Raw genomic sequence first — 16642 nt, forward strand, 5'->3', positions numbered from 1 at the left:
ACTTAAACTTTCCACCTAACTTTAGACAATCCATGTAATCATAATACAATATCTAACCATCCATTAACCATGTTTTCCACATATTCATGCATTCTAATTTCAAGTACAGTACATATGCATTGTTTTCAACATTTACTTTGGGGCATTTTGTCCTCTTTTTCTTATTTGCTGTTTTTCTTTTTTTTTATATACATATTTTTTTCTTTTATTTTTCTCAATGCATATGATTAAATTATTGGATGCATGAATCATGTCCTAAACATTTTTTTTCACATTTTTAGAAAATTCTAACATACTCAATTCTCAAACCAAATGTTTCCAAATTCACTTCCCCACACTTAATTTATGAGCACTCTCACTAGTCTAAGCTAACTAAGGATTCAAATTAAGGACATTATTGTTTTCCGCTTAGAGTTAATGATATGCTAAAGTAAAGAACAAAGGGGTATAATAGGCTCAACATTGGTTTGCAAAGAATAATGAAAAGGTAAGGCCATATGGGTATGTAAGCTCAGTGAAACAAAGGCCTCAATCATGTAAGAGTATGCATACATCAAACCATGGAAATATAGAATCAAGCAACACAAAGATCACAATTTTAGAGAGAAAAACACACATCAAAAATAAATTATTGGTTGATAAAATGCAACCAATCAATTAGGCTCAAAAATCTCACGGGTTTCGTGTGTTCGAGCTCTAGACCATGTTCCAATATAATATTTCTTCAAACAAGTGTAACAAAAAATTTTATTAGTGAAATGCTCTTAAGAAGGTTTCTTGAAAAAGAAAATATTACTTCAACCAAGTGGTAAAATATGCAAAAAAAAAAATCAAACAAACATGCAAATACAACAACTAATCTACAAAGAAAATTTAAACATTGGTGTTGAGACAAGAAAGTACTAACCCATGGAGATCGGTATCGACCTCCCCACACTTAAAGATTGCACCGTCCTCGATGCATGCTAAGATGTGCAGGTGGACGGGCTGTTCCAACTGGTGCTCTTCTTCAAGGATTGTGCAGATGGACTTGTCTTGTCTCCCCATGTAAACGTCTTCCGGTTCTCTTCCTGGTAGCCATCCTGAAAGAAGAGAAAAAGAAGATCAGTAATACCCAGAAGTAAAGATAAGAAAATAAATGAAGTATGGGTGGGTTAATGCCAAATAATCAGGGTCTCAATTACATGGTAGCTAAAACATGCAAGTGAGAAAATAATAGAAGCCATGGCATGCCAGTGGTGCAAGATTTGAAACATAGGGGAGGAGAGTGTGGGTAATGAAAGACAGTATAAGCTCATGTCAATGCAAAAAGGAATACAAATATCATAAAAGATTAGCATTGATTTAAATAATATTACCCGACAGTGTAAACAAGTCACTAAGCACCAAATAATACCAGAAAAGACACAACAGTTGAATATGAACAAGTGACACCAATGGTAAAATAATAACTTTAGAAAAAAAAGAAAAATATGTACAAAATTAAAATGCAATGAATGAAAGTATGTAAATAAATTAGGTAAAATAGAATGGAAGTGAAAAAAGATGAGAAGTTAAAAAGATAAAGTAAGAAAGAAAGAAGAAAGAAGAAAAGATGGAAGAAATTAAGATTGGGGAAGAAAAGATAAGATATTTGGCAAATTAGGATTAAGCTGTGCGGCGCAATAGACGTGGACGCATGGGGCACGTGGTCGCGTGACTTGCACTTATAAGGATTGACGCGGTCGCGTCGGTCACGCGGTCGCGTGACACAGTTTATGCTACTGGCGCGAGGGCAGCCTCGCGCTCGCACAACTCTCTGTTCAAAATCATATTAGTGCCAAATTTTAAGTGACGCGATCGCATGGGGCATGTGATCGTGTGAGTGGGCTTTAAATGAATATGACGCGGTCGCGTGGGTTACGCGGCCGCGTGGGAAGAATTATGCGTTCAGCACCAATCCAGCACCACTCTCACACAACTTTCTGGTGTGCACCACTTTGACGTCGAAATCTTGGTCATGTGGCCACGTGGGGCACGCGGTCGCGTGGGAAACCATTTTTCCCATATGACGCGGTCGCATCAGCGATGCGGTCGCGTGGGACGATTTGTGCCATTGGCACGCCTCCAGCCACGCTCTCGCGTGACTTTCTGTTCGTTTTTTTTCTTCCCATTGCACTGGTGACGCGGACGCGTCAGCGACGCTGCCGCGTCGCATGCGTGCTTTTTTTTTTAATGCAATATGAAGAATGTAATACTTAATGTGAATGCTATGAAAACTTCCAGGTTCAATAAAAATTAAAATAAAATAAAAACAAACAACATGAAATAAAATTGAAAAAGAAACGATCATACCATGCTGGGTTGTCTCCCACCTAGAACTTTTAGTTAAAGTCCTTAAGTTGGACATTTGGTGAGCTCCCTGTTATGGTGGCTTGTGCTTGAACTCATCCAGGAATCTCCACCAATGTTTGTGATTCCAGTAACTTCCGGGGTCCCAAACTAGGCGCAGAAAGCCTTCAAGTAAGTTAAAGCAAGTTACAAGGCCCCAATAGTGTTGATTGCCAGAATGAATTCCGGGGTCCCAAATCTTGCTTTTGCACCCGTCTTCAAGTTGATTATTATGATTCCATCCGGATGATTCAGCTTTATAATTCTCACTAAAGCGTCCAAACAACTTCCTAGACCCATTCAATTGAGCTCTACACCAACCTTTGCGTTTAAACTTAACGCTTCCAACCATAATGAACTTTGCAGGACAGTTCTTACCACTGACCATCTTCCTCTTACTCTTAATGCCACAAAGAGTTCTAAGTTGACCATCCGTCTCCAGTAGCCCATATTCAAGTGGAATTAGAAAGTTAAGGGATATGAATTTTACCCACTTGAATGTTGTGAATGATGATGGCAACTTAGGGGGAGGTGTTTTTAATGAAATTGCAAGCTCCACTCCCTTGTGCTCTTTGACAACTTCCACCTCTTTGCAAACTTCTTTAATTTCAACCTCTTTCTCTTGAATCTCCATCTCTTGATCAACCTCTTTCAAGTCTTTAACCATGACATGCCTTGGAGGTTGTACACCCTCCTCAACATCAAATGCAACTGTCTTGGAAGGAGGTTCTATATCTTGACTTTCCCATGGAGGTTTAGCATCTCTCAAGTCTTCAACCACTTCTTCTTCTTCAATAATTCCGGCTTCCTCCACTTGTTCCAGTACAAATTCATGCTCCTTGCTGTCCACCGGAGTTTCTAATGTCTCCTTCATGCTACGTTCTTCATTAGATTGTTCACATGAAGCCATGGGGGTTCCTTGAGTGTCCGAACGTCGGGAAGCTAATTGATTTATCGCTTGATTCAATTGGTGAAGGGTTGCATGAAATCGATCCACTGATTCCTTGAGATGATCCCTTGATTCTTGTTCCACTTGGATTGCATGATTAGGATCATATGACTCTTGGGTAGATGGATATGGACATGATGTATATGGAGGTGGTGGCTCCTTCGCCTTTAGGGCCTCCTCTAGCTCCTTATGAAGTATGGATTCGCGAAGATGATTCCTTCTCTCTTGGATTGATGGATGTGGGTGTCCTTCCGTGGATGGTGGTGATGGGATGGAGAGATTATTCTGTGGTTGAAAAGGAAGTGCACTAGAGCTTGAGGGTTGATTGTTGAAGGTATTTGGTGGTCTGATTTGGGCGACGAGAGCTTGTATAGTAGAGTTTAGATCAGTAAGTGCTTTCTCCATGGAGGTTTGGGGTGGATAGGATGGTTCATTTGGCTTATAAGGTGGTTGGTATGGTGGACACGGTTTAAGGTCATATGGAGGTGAATGGTGAAAAGGGGCTTGTGAGTATGGTGGTCCAAAGTCATGTTGAGGAGAGGGTTTATAGGCATATGGTGGTGGTTCTTGATAGTCCATTGGAGGTGGTTGTTGCCATGAGGGTTGATCAAATCCTTGTGGCTCCTCCCATCTTTGATTGTTCCAACCTTGATGCCTGTTCTCGTTGTAATTTCTTCTTCCTGCAACATAATTGTAACCAGACTCATAGCGATGGTGGTGAGAACTCATAATAGCAAATAAAAATTAAAAACGAAAATAAAAACAAATTTAAATTAAAAGGTTATTTAAATTTTGAATTTGAAAATTAAATTTTGAAATCTGAAATTTAAAATTTTGAATTTTAAATTTTTCAAATTTGAATTTTGAAATTTGAAATTTGATATTTGAAATTTAAATATTGAAATTTGATTTTGAAATAAGATAAGATAAGATTTTGAAAAAGATATGATTTTTTTGAAAAAGATTTAAATTTTGAAATTTTAGATTTTGAAATTTGAGATTTTAATTTTAAATTTTTAAATTTGAATTTTGAAAATTGAAATTTGAATTTTGAAATTTGAGTTTTAAATTTTGAATTTTTGAATTTAATGAGAAAAGAGAAAAACAATAAAATGACATAAAACTTAAAATTTTTAGATCAAAACGAAGAAAACAACTAAGAACAACTTGAAGGTCAAGATGAACACGAAGAACAACTTGAAGGTCAAGATGAACACCAAGAACAAATTTTTGAAAAAAAAAATTTAATAACTAAATAAAAACCAATAACCTCTTAATTTATGAAAAAGCAAAAATAAAAACAAAAATAAAAACAAATAAACAAGTAAAAGAAAAATATTTACAATAACCAATAATAAGACACACGTTTGCAATTCCCCGACAACGGCGCCATTTTGAAGAACAGAAGATTGATGGTTTAGAGGTTATAGTAAACTCTCGTTGTAAGTATAGTTACTAAACCAAGCAATCAACCTTTCTTACAAACATTTTGGTTGTCACAAGTAACAAACCCCTTTGAAATTGATAACCGAGTATTTAAACCTTGGGTCGTCTTCTCAAGGAATTGCAGGGAGGTATGTTCTTATTATTGGTTATGAGTCTTGTAAATTAGGGGTTTTAGAAAGTAAGGAAGCAGTATGTTGAATGATAAGAAAAATAAAATAATAATAAAATAAACTCTTGGCAAGGTATTATAACTGGAAGTCATATCCTTATCAATTGTGATGACAATTGGATTTTAATCTCACTTTGTTAACCTCTAACTATGAAGTTAAATCAAGTGGATTAATTAGCTTAATCCTCAGGTCCTAGTCAATTCCTATGGAAAGACTAGAGTTATTGGAGCAACTCCCAATTTCAACCACTGTTTTAATTGACAGCTCAAGCGTTACCAATCACTTAACCAAGGCCAAAAGGAAGAATATCTAAATTGAATTAAAAGCATTCATAAATAAAGCAAAGAAAAATTAAATCTGAAAATACCTCAAATTATATTAATAATAGAAGATCAATCTAAACATAAAGAGTTCATAAATTAAATTGAGAAAAGAAATAAAAAGAACATTGAACTTGGGATTGAGAATCACTCCTAAAACTAAGAGAAATCCTAAATCCTAATCCTAAGAGAGAGGAGAGAATCTCTCTCTCTAAAAACTACATCTACTCCTAAAATTGTGAATATGAAAGCTTGTCCTCATGAATGGATGCATTCCCCTACTTTATAGCCTCTAATCTGTGTTTTCTGGGCCGCAAACTGGGTCAGAAATAGCCCAGAATTCGCTGGTTGTGAATTCAAACATGCTGATTTTTCATCACTGCGACGCGGCCGCATGGAGCACGCGGTCATATGGCCTAGCGTCAGACCAACTATGGCATATTATATATCAAATCGAAGTCCCGGGCGTTAGCTTTCCAACGCAAGTGGAACCGCATCATTTGGACCTCTGTAGCTAAAGTTATAGCTGTTTGAGTGCGAAGAGGTCAGGCTGGACAGCTTAGCAGTTTCTCCAACTTCTTGTATTCCTTCCACTTTTGCATGCTTCCTTTCTATCCTCTGAGCCATTCCTGCCCTGTAATCTCTGAAATCACTTAACACACATATCAAGACATCTAATGTTAATAAAAGAGGATTTAAACATAGGAAACTTAAGGCCAAAGAAGCATGTTTTTAATCAAAGCACATAATTAGGAAGGCAAATGTAAAACCATGCAAATCATATGAATAAATGGGTGAAAAGCTGATAAAAACCACCCAAATGAGCACAAGATAAACTATGAAATAATGGTTTATCAATAGGTTATGGGGAAATAGAATGATTTGATGGTAGAGGAGATGTGTTGGGGGTGAAAAAGAGGGAGAGAATCAAGCAGAGTGGTTCGTGGTTTGAATTCAAAGTAAAAGGGGTTAGGGGGTTCAGCATACCTGGTGCTAAACGGTGGGTGGTGGGCATTTAGCGCCACACCTCCGAAGCCATTCCATGCCAATTCGTGCCTTTGGCGCTAAATGCCGAACCCTTGGCATTTAGCGCTAACTCCCTTTTTTTTTTTAATCCCCTTGGCGCTAGACGCCCAAGGCTGGCGTCAAATGCCAGGGGTCTAGCAACAATTTTCCCAAGGATTCACCACCCCTGGTGCTAGATGCCAGATGTCGGTGTTAAATGCCGAGGTGGCAGCAAGTTCTTCTCGTCTTGTGTGTTCCTTGGCGCTAAACGCCCAAGGCTGGCATTCAGCACCTAACCTCTTGAAGCCAACATCAGATCGTCAAGGTTCCCAGCTCTGTTCAAAGTGTACCTGTTCCTGTTCTAATCAAAATGCATAACTCAAACCTAGTTAAAAACAAGGAAAAATAAAAAATATGAGAACGAAATAATAAATGCAACGTACAAAACATAACTAAAGGATACTAAAGGTATTGTGTTGCCTTTCAACAAGCGCTTATTTAAGGTCACTAGCTTGACGATTCACCCCTACTATTAGGGGGGAGGTTGATCATATTACTTCAACTACTCTCCTCTCACTGTGAATCTTCTCCCTGTGCCCTCATGAATCAACTCAACATGCTTAAGAGAGAGGATCCTATTTACTGTATACAGTAATGTTGGGTGGAGAGTTAATAACACTTTCGAACCTGGTGAAAAATCTTTTGCGTGGATATTCTTGTTCCTCCATCCCCAGGGTGCCATTTTCTTGGGTGATGTCGCACACCCGACACTAAACTTAGATTTGATGTCAGGGGGAGTTTTATCACTGTCCACTATAGAAGCTTTAGAATATAACCCAACCTTAGTATTATCAAGTGGTTCTAGGAGGAACTGAGTAGTGGAATCAGTCTTCATGCACTTTGACGAGCAGGATTTTTGCCAGTAAAGAATGTCATAAAAACAGTCGCGTTGTAGATATAGTTTCTAAACCAACAAAAATCCCTTTCGTGCAAACGTTTTGGTTGTCACAAGTAACAAACCCCTTTAAATTGATAACCGAGTATTTAACCTCGGGTCGTCTTCTCAAGGAACTGCAGGGAAGTATGTTCTTATTATTGGCTATGGAGATTGCAAATTGGGGTTTCAAGAATGAGGAACAAGTAATTTAATGGGGAGTAAATTAAATGGCAATTAAAATAAATAAATGACTGTAAAGCAAACTTTTGGCAAGGTATGAGAAATTGGAAGTCCAAATTAGTTATCCTTATCAATAGTAATGAAAGCTGAATCTTAATTCCTCTTAGTTAACCTTTGCTAAAGCAAAGGAAGATCAATGGACTAATTAGTTTGATCTTCGAATCCTATTTATTTCCTAAGAAAAGATTGGGATTATTGATGTTCAATTCAATTGGCAAGATAACAGTTATCAATTATGCTGTTGAATTGGATAATTCCTGAGTTACTGATTTCTTAACCAAAACCAAAAGGGGAGAAGTAAATCTACTGGAATAAAAATGTCTTCAGGGTAAAAGCAATAATAGCATAAATGAGAGAAAGCAATATTAAACTGGAATACCTCAAATAACATTAATTCAAATAATCTGGAACATAGAAGAATTCATAAATCAAATTGCAAAAGTAAATAATCAACTAAAGTAAAGGAACATTAAACCTGGATCGAGAGTTACTCCTAAAACTAAGAGAAGTCCTAAATCCTAATCCTAAGAGAGAGAGGAGAGAACCTCTCTCAAAACTAATCTAATTCATGAGAAGTAAAAATTGGCGAGCTCTCTCTAGAATGGATGCATTCTCTCACTTCATAACCTCTGGTCTATATTTTTCGGGCCGAAAACTGGGTCAAAAACAGCCCAAAAATCGCCCCCTGCGTATTCTGGTACGTTCAGGTTGCGGACAAGTGACGCGAAGGCGTCGTCCACGCGGCCGCGCGGATTGAAGTTCACAGATGCGACGCATCTGCGTGGATCACACGTTTGCGTCACCTAGCGTCAGGGAAACTATGGCACATTATATATCAAATCGAAGCCCTGAATGTTAGCTTTCCAATGCAACTAGAACCGTGTCCTTTGGACTTCTGTAGCTAAAGTTATAACCATTTGAGTGCGAAGAGGTCAGGTTGGACAGCTTAGCAATTTCTCCAACTTATTGTATTCCTTCCACTTTTGCATGCTTCCTTTCCGTTTTCTGAACCATTCCTGCCCTGTAATCTCTAAAAACACTTAACACACATATCAAGGCATCTAATGGTAATAAGAGAGGATTAATAATAAGCAAATATAAGATCAAAGAAGCATGTTTTCAATCATAGCACAAAACCAGGGAGGAAAATGTAAAACATGCAAATAGTATAAATAAGTGGGTAAAGAGTTGATAAAAACCACTCAATTGAGTACAAGATAAACCATAAAATAGTGGTTTATCAACCTCCCCACACTTAAACAATAGCATGTCCTCATGCTAAGCTCAAGAGAAGCTATAAAGATGAAGAGGAATGGTAGGATGTATGAAATGCAACCTATCTATATGAATGCAACTATATGCAAAAAATGTTTCTACCTACTTGGTTAAAAATAAATAAGTTCCCCAAAACAAACATAAATCAGATTTCAATAATTCAAATTATACAATAAAGGACAAGTAAACTTGTAAGAAGATAGCAAATGAAAGCAGGGAACATAGAATCAAGCATTGAAGCCTCACTGGTAGTGTATATCACTCTTACTCTAAGATGTCTAGGGTCAATCACTCTACTCTTCTCTAGTCATGCTTTCTAAACCTTGTTCTTCATCTAACCAATCAACAATATTTAATATACCAATGCAAACATCATGAGGTCTTTTTCAAGGTTGTAATGGGGCTAAGGTAAGGGTAAAGATATATATATGGCTAAGTGAGCTTTATAAATTGAATCTTTAATTAACCTAAGCTCTCACCTAATATACATATACTCTATATACTTTTAAATTCATGCCTAGCTACCCATAATTCCCACTTTTGTATAATTTCCATACTCATGTACCAAATTTTCTTTAATTTTTATCACATGTGCATTGATCTTTTATTAAACTTAATATTGGGGTAATTTTGTCCCCTTATTTACTTATTTATTGAGTATTTTTGAATTTTTCTCTTTTTTCTCTTTTATTTTTGTAGAGAAACAAACAAAACTTATCAATGCACATGGATTTTTTATTATTTTTTTTATTTTGGTTTTTCATGAGTAGGTTCCCAAATTCCTGATATTCAAATAAATTAGAAACATTATACTTTTTCTTTATTAACCCATGTTCCCACAGTTTTCCCACACTTAATTAATACACTATCTTAAGCTAACCAAAGATTTAATTGGGATAATTAATTTGTTTTCTGCTTATGGCTAGTGATGTGGTAAGATATAGAACAAATAGGGATTTCAAGGCTCAAAGTGGCTGACAAGGGTGATTTAAAGGGTAGGCTTATTTGGGATAAGTGAGCTAAAATCAAATAATGGCCTCAATCATATGCAAACATGTAAATACACAAAATATTAGACATATAGACTGAAACAAAGTAAAGATCACAATTATAGAGAAGTAAACACACAAGAATAAAATATTTATGGTTAAATAATGTAACCATGTAAATAAGCTCAAAATCTCACAGGTCGTGTGTTCTTTGGCTCAAAGTTCCAAATACAACTTCAAACAAATTTAACAAAAAAATTTTCAATTTAAATTAGTGAAACTTTTCAAAAATAGGGTCTTTAGAAGAATTTTATTACTTTAACCAAGTAGTAACTAGATGCATAAAATCAAACAAATATGCAAATGCAACAACTAATTTAACAAAGAAAATTAAACATTGGTGCTAAAATATGAAGTGACTAACCCATGGAAGTCGGTATCGACCTCCCCACACTTAAAGATTGCACCGTCCTCGGTGCATGCTGAGATGTGCAGGTGGACGGGCTGTTCCAACTGATGCTTTTCTTCAAGGATTGTGCTGATGGGCTTGTTTGTCTCCCCATGTAAACGTCTTCCGGTTCCCTTCCGGGTGGCCATCCTGAAAGAAAAAGGGAAGAAGAGTAACCCATTAATAGAGGTAAGAAAATAAAAGAAGTATGGGTGGGTTAATGCCAAATGATAAGGGTCTCATTTACATGTAAGTAAGAAAACAATAGAAACCATGGCATATCAGTGGTGCAAAATTGCAACAATGGAGAAGAGAGTGGGGAAAGAGAGATAATATAAATTCATGTCAATGCAAAAAGTAATACAGGTATAAAAGATTGGCATTGATTTAAATAATATTACCTAACCAGAATAAAACAAGTCATAAGCACCAAGATAGTACCAGAAAAGATATAACAGTTGAATAAGAACATTTGAACACCAATGGTAAAATAATAAATTTAGAAAAGAAAAGAAAAATATGCACAAAATTAAAATGCAATGAATGAAATATTCAAATAAATTAAGTAAAATAAAATGAAAGATAAGAAGAATGAGAAGGGAAAGAACGGAAGAAGAAGTAAGTAAAAAAGGAGGGAGGAAAAATTAGGATTGGGGAAGAAAAGATAAGATATTTGGCAAATTAGGATAAGCTGCGCGGCGCAAGTGACGCGGTCGCGTGGGGCACGCGGTCCCGTGGCTTGCGCTTAAACTGATTGACGCGGTCGCATCGGTCATGTGGTCGCGTGACCCGTTTTATGCAACTGGCGCGAGGGCAGCCTCGCTCTCGCACAACTCTCTGTTCAAAAATCATTAATTGCCAAATATTGGGTGACGCAATTGCATGGGGCATGCGATCGCGCAAGTGGCCACTTAGTAGGATGTGACGTGGCCGAGTGGGGCACGCGGTCGCGTGAGATGGACTGCGCTTCCAGCGCCAGTCCAGCACCATTCTAGCACAACTTTCGTCTGTGCACCATTATTACGTCGAAATCCTGGTCACGCGGCCGCGTGGGGCACGCGGTCGCGTGGGAGGCCATTATTCCCATATGACGCGGTCGCATGGGACGAATTGTGCCATTGGCACACCTCCAGGCACGCTCTCGCGTGACTCTCTGTTCAATTCTTTTCTTCCCAACGCGCTTATGACGCAGACGCGTCAGCGATGCTGCCGCGTCGCGTGCGTGTTTTCCCCCTTTTTTTTTGATGCAGTATGCAGAATGCAATGCTTATATGAATGTTATGCAAAACTCCAGGTTCAATATAATAAAATAAAATAAAACTCAAAAACAAATAAAACTAAATAAAAATGAAAAGGGACGATCATACCATGGTGGGTTGTCCCCCACCTAGCACTTTTAGTTAAAGTCCTTAAGTTGGACATTGGAGGAGCTTCTTGTTATGGCGGCTTATGCTTAAATTCATCCAAAAATCTCCACCAATGCTTGGATTGCCAGTAACCTCCGGAGTCCCAAACTAGGCATGTGAAGCTTCTGAGCAGCTTCAAACAGATTTTTAGGCTCCCGGGGTGATGAATATCAGAATATTTTCCAGGATCCCAAACTTTGGTTCTAAATCTGCCTTTGTCTTGATCTATATTTTTCCATCCGGGCGGTTTAGAAAGTGGATTCTCACCATAGTGACCAAACATTTTCCGTGATCCATTCAATTGAGCTTGATACCAATCCCTGCACTTCAAGTTGAAGCGTGGAACCTTATTGAACCTTGTACACCAGCTCTGAGTACGAGCCATTTCCCTCTTACTCTTAAAGCCACAGAGAGCTTTAAGCTGGCCATCTGTTTCAAGTAAACCATATTCAAGTGAATAAGTAAAGTTAAAGGTTAAGGATTGTACCCACTTGAAGCTTGTATTAGACAGTAATGGCCTTGGGGCAGGTGTTTCTGGTGGTTCTGTAAGTTCTTCTCCCTTGTGCTCTTCTGTGAATTCCTCCACTTCCTTGTAAGGTTCTTCAAATGTATCTGAGTCCTGGTCAAAGTCTTCTATGTCTTCCTCATCACTTGAGTCATAGATTGGAGGTTGAGAGAAATCTACCTCTACATCATCTTCGTATTTATTTAGGGAAGATTCTTCGATCTCAGAAATTCACTTGTGGATGCAAGTTCATTACTAAGAGAGCTAGACTTGTGACTATCATCATCAAGGGAATTTGTGTCCTAGGTTATTCTGTCTAGTTCTTCATAAACGACTTGCCTTGGGGATTGTGCAATATCCTCCTTAGCATCAACTGTAACGTCCTTGACGGAGTTCTCCTCAGCTCTGGATTCCCATGGAGGTTCAGCGTCTCCTAGATCTTCAACCAACTCTTCTTCTTGTACAATGACAGCTTCTTCTACTTGTTCTAGTACGAATTCATGCTCTGTCTTGTCCACTGGAGTTTCTAGTGTCTCCTTCATGCTACGTTCTTCATTGGATTGTCCACATGGGGCTGTGGTTGGTCCTTGAATGTTTGCGTGTCTAGAAGCTAATTGAATTACTGCTTGCTCCAGTTGACAAATGGTTGTTTGAAGTTTATTTATTGTTTCCTTGAGGCGAACCTCTGATTCCCTGAGTGATGGATTTGGACATGAAACATAGGGAAGTGGTGGTGCTTGGGAGTGATTGGATTGGAACTGGGGTAGAAAAGGATCATACGGTGGCGAATGGTAAAAAGAAGCTTGTGAGTATGGTGGTTCGAGGTTATGTTGAGATGATGGTCTATAGGCACGGGGTGGAGCTTGTTGGTAGTCACAAGGTTGTCCACCATATCTATCAGCTGGGTATGCATTGTAGAACGGTCATTGTCCATGATATCTTGGAGGGTGTTGTTGCCTAAAGGGTTGATTAGATCCTCTTGACTCCATCCATCCTTGATTGGTTTGACCATGATGCATATTCCTGCTGTAACTTCTATTTCCTTCAACAAAGTTAGAACCAAACTCAAAGCGAGAGGGGTGAGAGTTCATAGTAGCAAATAAAAATAAAAAGGAAAAACAGAAATAAATAAACAAGCAAAAGAAAAATATTTACAATAACCAATAATAAGGCACACGTTAGCAGTTCCCTGGCAACGGCGCCAATTGACGAGTAGGATTTTTGCCAGTAAAGAATGTCATAAAAACAGTCGCGTTGTAGATATAGTTTCTAAACCAACAAAAATCCCTTTCGTGCAAACGTTTTGGTTGTCACAAGTAACAAACCCCTTTAAATTGATAACCGAGTATTTAACCTCGGGTCGTCTTCTCAAGGAACTGCAGGGAAGTATGTTCTTATTATTGGCTATGGAGATTGCAAATTGGGGTTTCAAGAATGAGGAACAAGTAATTTAATGGGGAGTAAATTAAATGGCAATTAAAATAAATAAATGACTGTAAAGCAAACTTTTGGCAAGGTATGAGAAATTGGAAGTCCAAATTAGTTATCCTTATCAATAGTAATGAAAGCTGAATCTTAATTCCTCTTAGTTAACCTTTGCTAAAGCAAAGGAAGATCAACGGACTAATTAGTTTGATCTTCGAATCCTATTTATTTCCTAAGAAAAGATTGGGATTATTGATGTTCAATTCAATTGGCAAGATAACAGTTATCAATTATGCTGTTGAATTGGATAATTCCTGAGTTACTGATTTCTTAACCAAAACCAAAAAGGGAGAAGTAAATCTACTGGAATAAAAATGTCTTCAGAGTAAAAGCAATAATAGCATAAATGAGAGAAAGCAATATTAAACTGGAATACCTCAAATAACATTAATTCAAATAATCTGGAACATAGAAGAATTCATAAATCAAATTGCAAAAGTAAATAATCAACTAAAGTAAAGGAACATTAAACCTGGATCGAGAGTTACTCCTAAAACTAAGAGAAGTCCTAAATCCTAATCCTGAGAGAGAGAGGAGAGAACCTCTCTCAAAACTAATCTAATTCATGAGAAGTAAAAATTGGCGAGCTCTCTCTAGAATGGATGCATTCCCTCACTTCATAACCTCTGGTCTATATTTTCTGGGCCGAAAACTAGGTCAAAAACAGCCTAGAAATCGCCCCCTGCATATTCTGGTACGTTCAGGTCGCGGACAAGTGACGCGGAGGCGTCGTCCACGCGGCCGTGCGGATTGAAGTTCGCAGATGCAACACGTCCGCGTGGATCACGCGTTTGCGTCGCCTAGAGTCAGAGCAACTATGGCATATTATATATCAAATCGAAGCCCCGGACGTTAGCTTTCCAATGCAACTGGAACCGCATCATTTGGACATCTGTAGCTAAAGTTATAGCCGTTTGAGTGCGAAGAGGTCAGGTTGGACAGCTTAGCAATTTCTCCAACTTATTGTATTCCTTCCACTTTTGCATGCTTCCTTTCCATCCTCTGAACCATTCCTGCCCTGTAATCTCTGAAAACACTTAACACACATATCAAGGCATCTAATGGTAATAAGAGAGGATTAATAATAAGCAAATATAAGATTGGTGCACGAAATTGTGATCTCAGGCAACGGCGCCAAAAACTCTGTAAGCACGTCTTAATAAATTGTTTTTCATTCACAACTTCGATACAACTAACCAGCAAGTGCACTGGGTCGTCCAAGTAATAAACCTTACGTGAGTAAGGGTCGATTCCACGGAGATTGTTGGTGTGAAGCAAGCTATGGTCACCTTGTAAATCTCAGTCAGGCGGATAATGATTGATTATGGAGTTTTCGAAAATAATACTAATTAAACAGAAAATAAAGATAGAAATACTTATGTATATCACTGGTGAGAATTTCAGATAAGCGCATAGAGATGCTTTCGTTCCTCTGAACCTCTGCTTTCCTACTGTCTTCATCCAATCAATCCTACTCCTTTCCATGACTGGCTTTATGTAAGGACATCACCATTGTCAATGGCTACTTTTCATCATCTCTGGAAAATGGTCCGATGCGCTGTCACTGCATGGCTAATCATCTGGAGGCATCACCGTGGTCAATGGCTGCATCCTATCCTCTTGTGAAAATGGTCCAAATGCTCTGTCACAGCACGGCTAATCATCTAAGGTTCTCGATCATACTGGAATAGGATTCACCCTCCTTTTGTGTCTATCACTACGCCCAGCACTCGCGAGTTTGAAGTTCGTCACAGTCATTCAATCCCAGAGTCCTACTCGGAATACCAAAGACAAGGTTTAGACTTTCCGGACTCTCATGAATGCTGCCATTAATCTAGCTTATACCACGAAGATTCTGATTAAGAGATCCAAGAGATACTCATTCAATCTAAGGTAGAACGGAAGTGGTTGCCAGGCACGCGTTCGTGGGGGAATGATGATGATTGTCACGTTCATCACATTCAGGTTGAAGTGCGAATGAATATCTTAGAAGCGGAATAAGTTGAATTGAATAGAAAAACAGTAGTACTTTGCATTAATCTTTGAGGAACAGCAGAGCTCCACACCTTAATCTATGGAGTGTAGAAACTCTACCGTTAAAAATACATAAGTGAAAGGTCCAGGCATGGTCGAATGGCCAGCCCCCAAAACGAGATCACAGGATCAAAAATACAATCCAAGATGATCCGAAGATGTCAAATACAATAGTAAAAAGTTCTATTTATAATAAACTAGCTACTAGGGTTTACAGAAGTAAGTAATTGATGCATAAATCCACTTCCGGGGCCCACTTGGTGTGTGCTTGGGCTGAGCTTTAGCTTTCCACGTGCAGAGGCTCTTTCTGGAGTTTAACTCCAGACAACAGCGTAGAACTGGCGTTCAACGCCCATTTGCATCGTCTAAACTCGGCCAAAGTATGGACTATTATATATTGCTGGAAAGCTCTGGATGTCTACTTTCCAACGTAATTAAAAGCGCGCCATATTGAGTTCTGTAGCTCCAGAAAATCCATTTTGAGTGCAGGGAGGTCAGAATCCAACAGCATCAGCAGTCCTTCTTCAACCTCTGAATCTGATTTTTGCTCAAGTCCCTCAATTTCAGCCAGAAAATACATGAAATCACAGAAAAACACACAAACTCATAGTAAAGTCCAGAAATGTGAATTTAGCATAAAAACTAATGAAAACATCCCTAAAAGTAACTAGATTCTACTAAAAACAATGCCAAAAAGCGTATAAATTATCCGCTCATCAAAGATCAAAGAAGCATGTTTTCAATCATAGCACAAAACCAGGGAGAAAAATGTAAAACATGCAAATAGTATAAATAAGTGGGTAAAGAGTTGATAAAAACCACTCAATTGAGTACAAGATAAACCATAAAATAGTGGTTTATCACACTTCTCCTCTTTGTTGGAGTGATGTGAGGCTTTGAAGACACAAAAGACTAAGTGCTCATTATGCACCCTCAATACTAACTCACCTCTTTCTAAATCAATGAGAGCATGCCCAGTGGCTAAGAATGGTCTCTCCCGAATAATGGAGAAATTTTTATCTTCCTCCATGTCAAGAATCAAAAAATCTGTTGGAAGAAAGAA

Source organism: Arachis hypogaea, chromosome 13 (genome assembly GCF_003086295.3).
Source record: "Arachis hypogaea cultivar Tifrunner chromosome 13, arahy.Tifrunner.gnm2.J5K5, whole genome shotgun sequence".
In the NCBI taxonomy this organism is placed as follows: domain Eukaryota; kingdom Viridiplantae; phylum Streptophyta; class Magnoliopsida; order Fabales; family Fabaceae; genus Arachis; species Arachis hypogaea.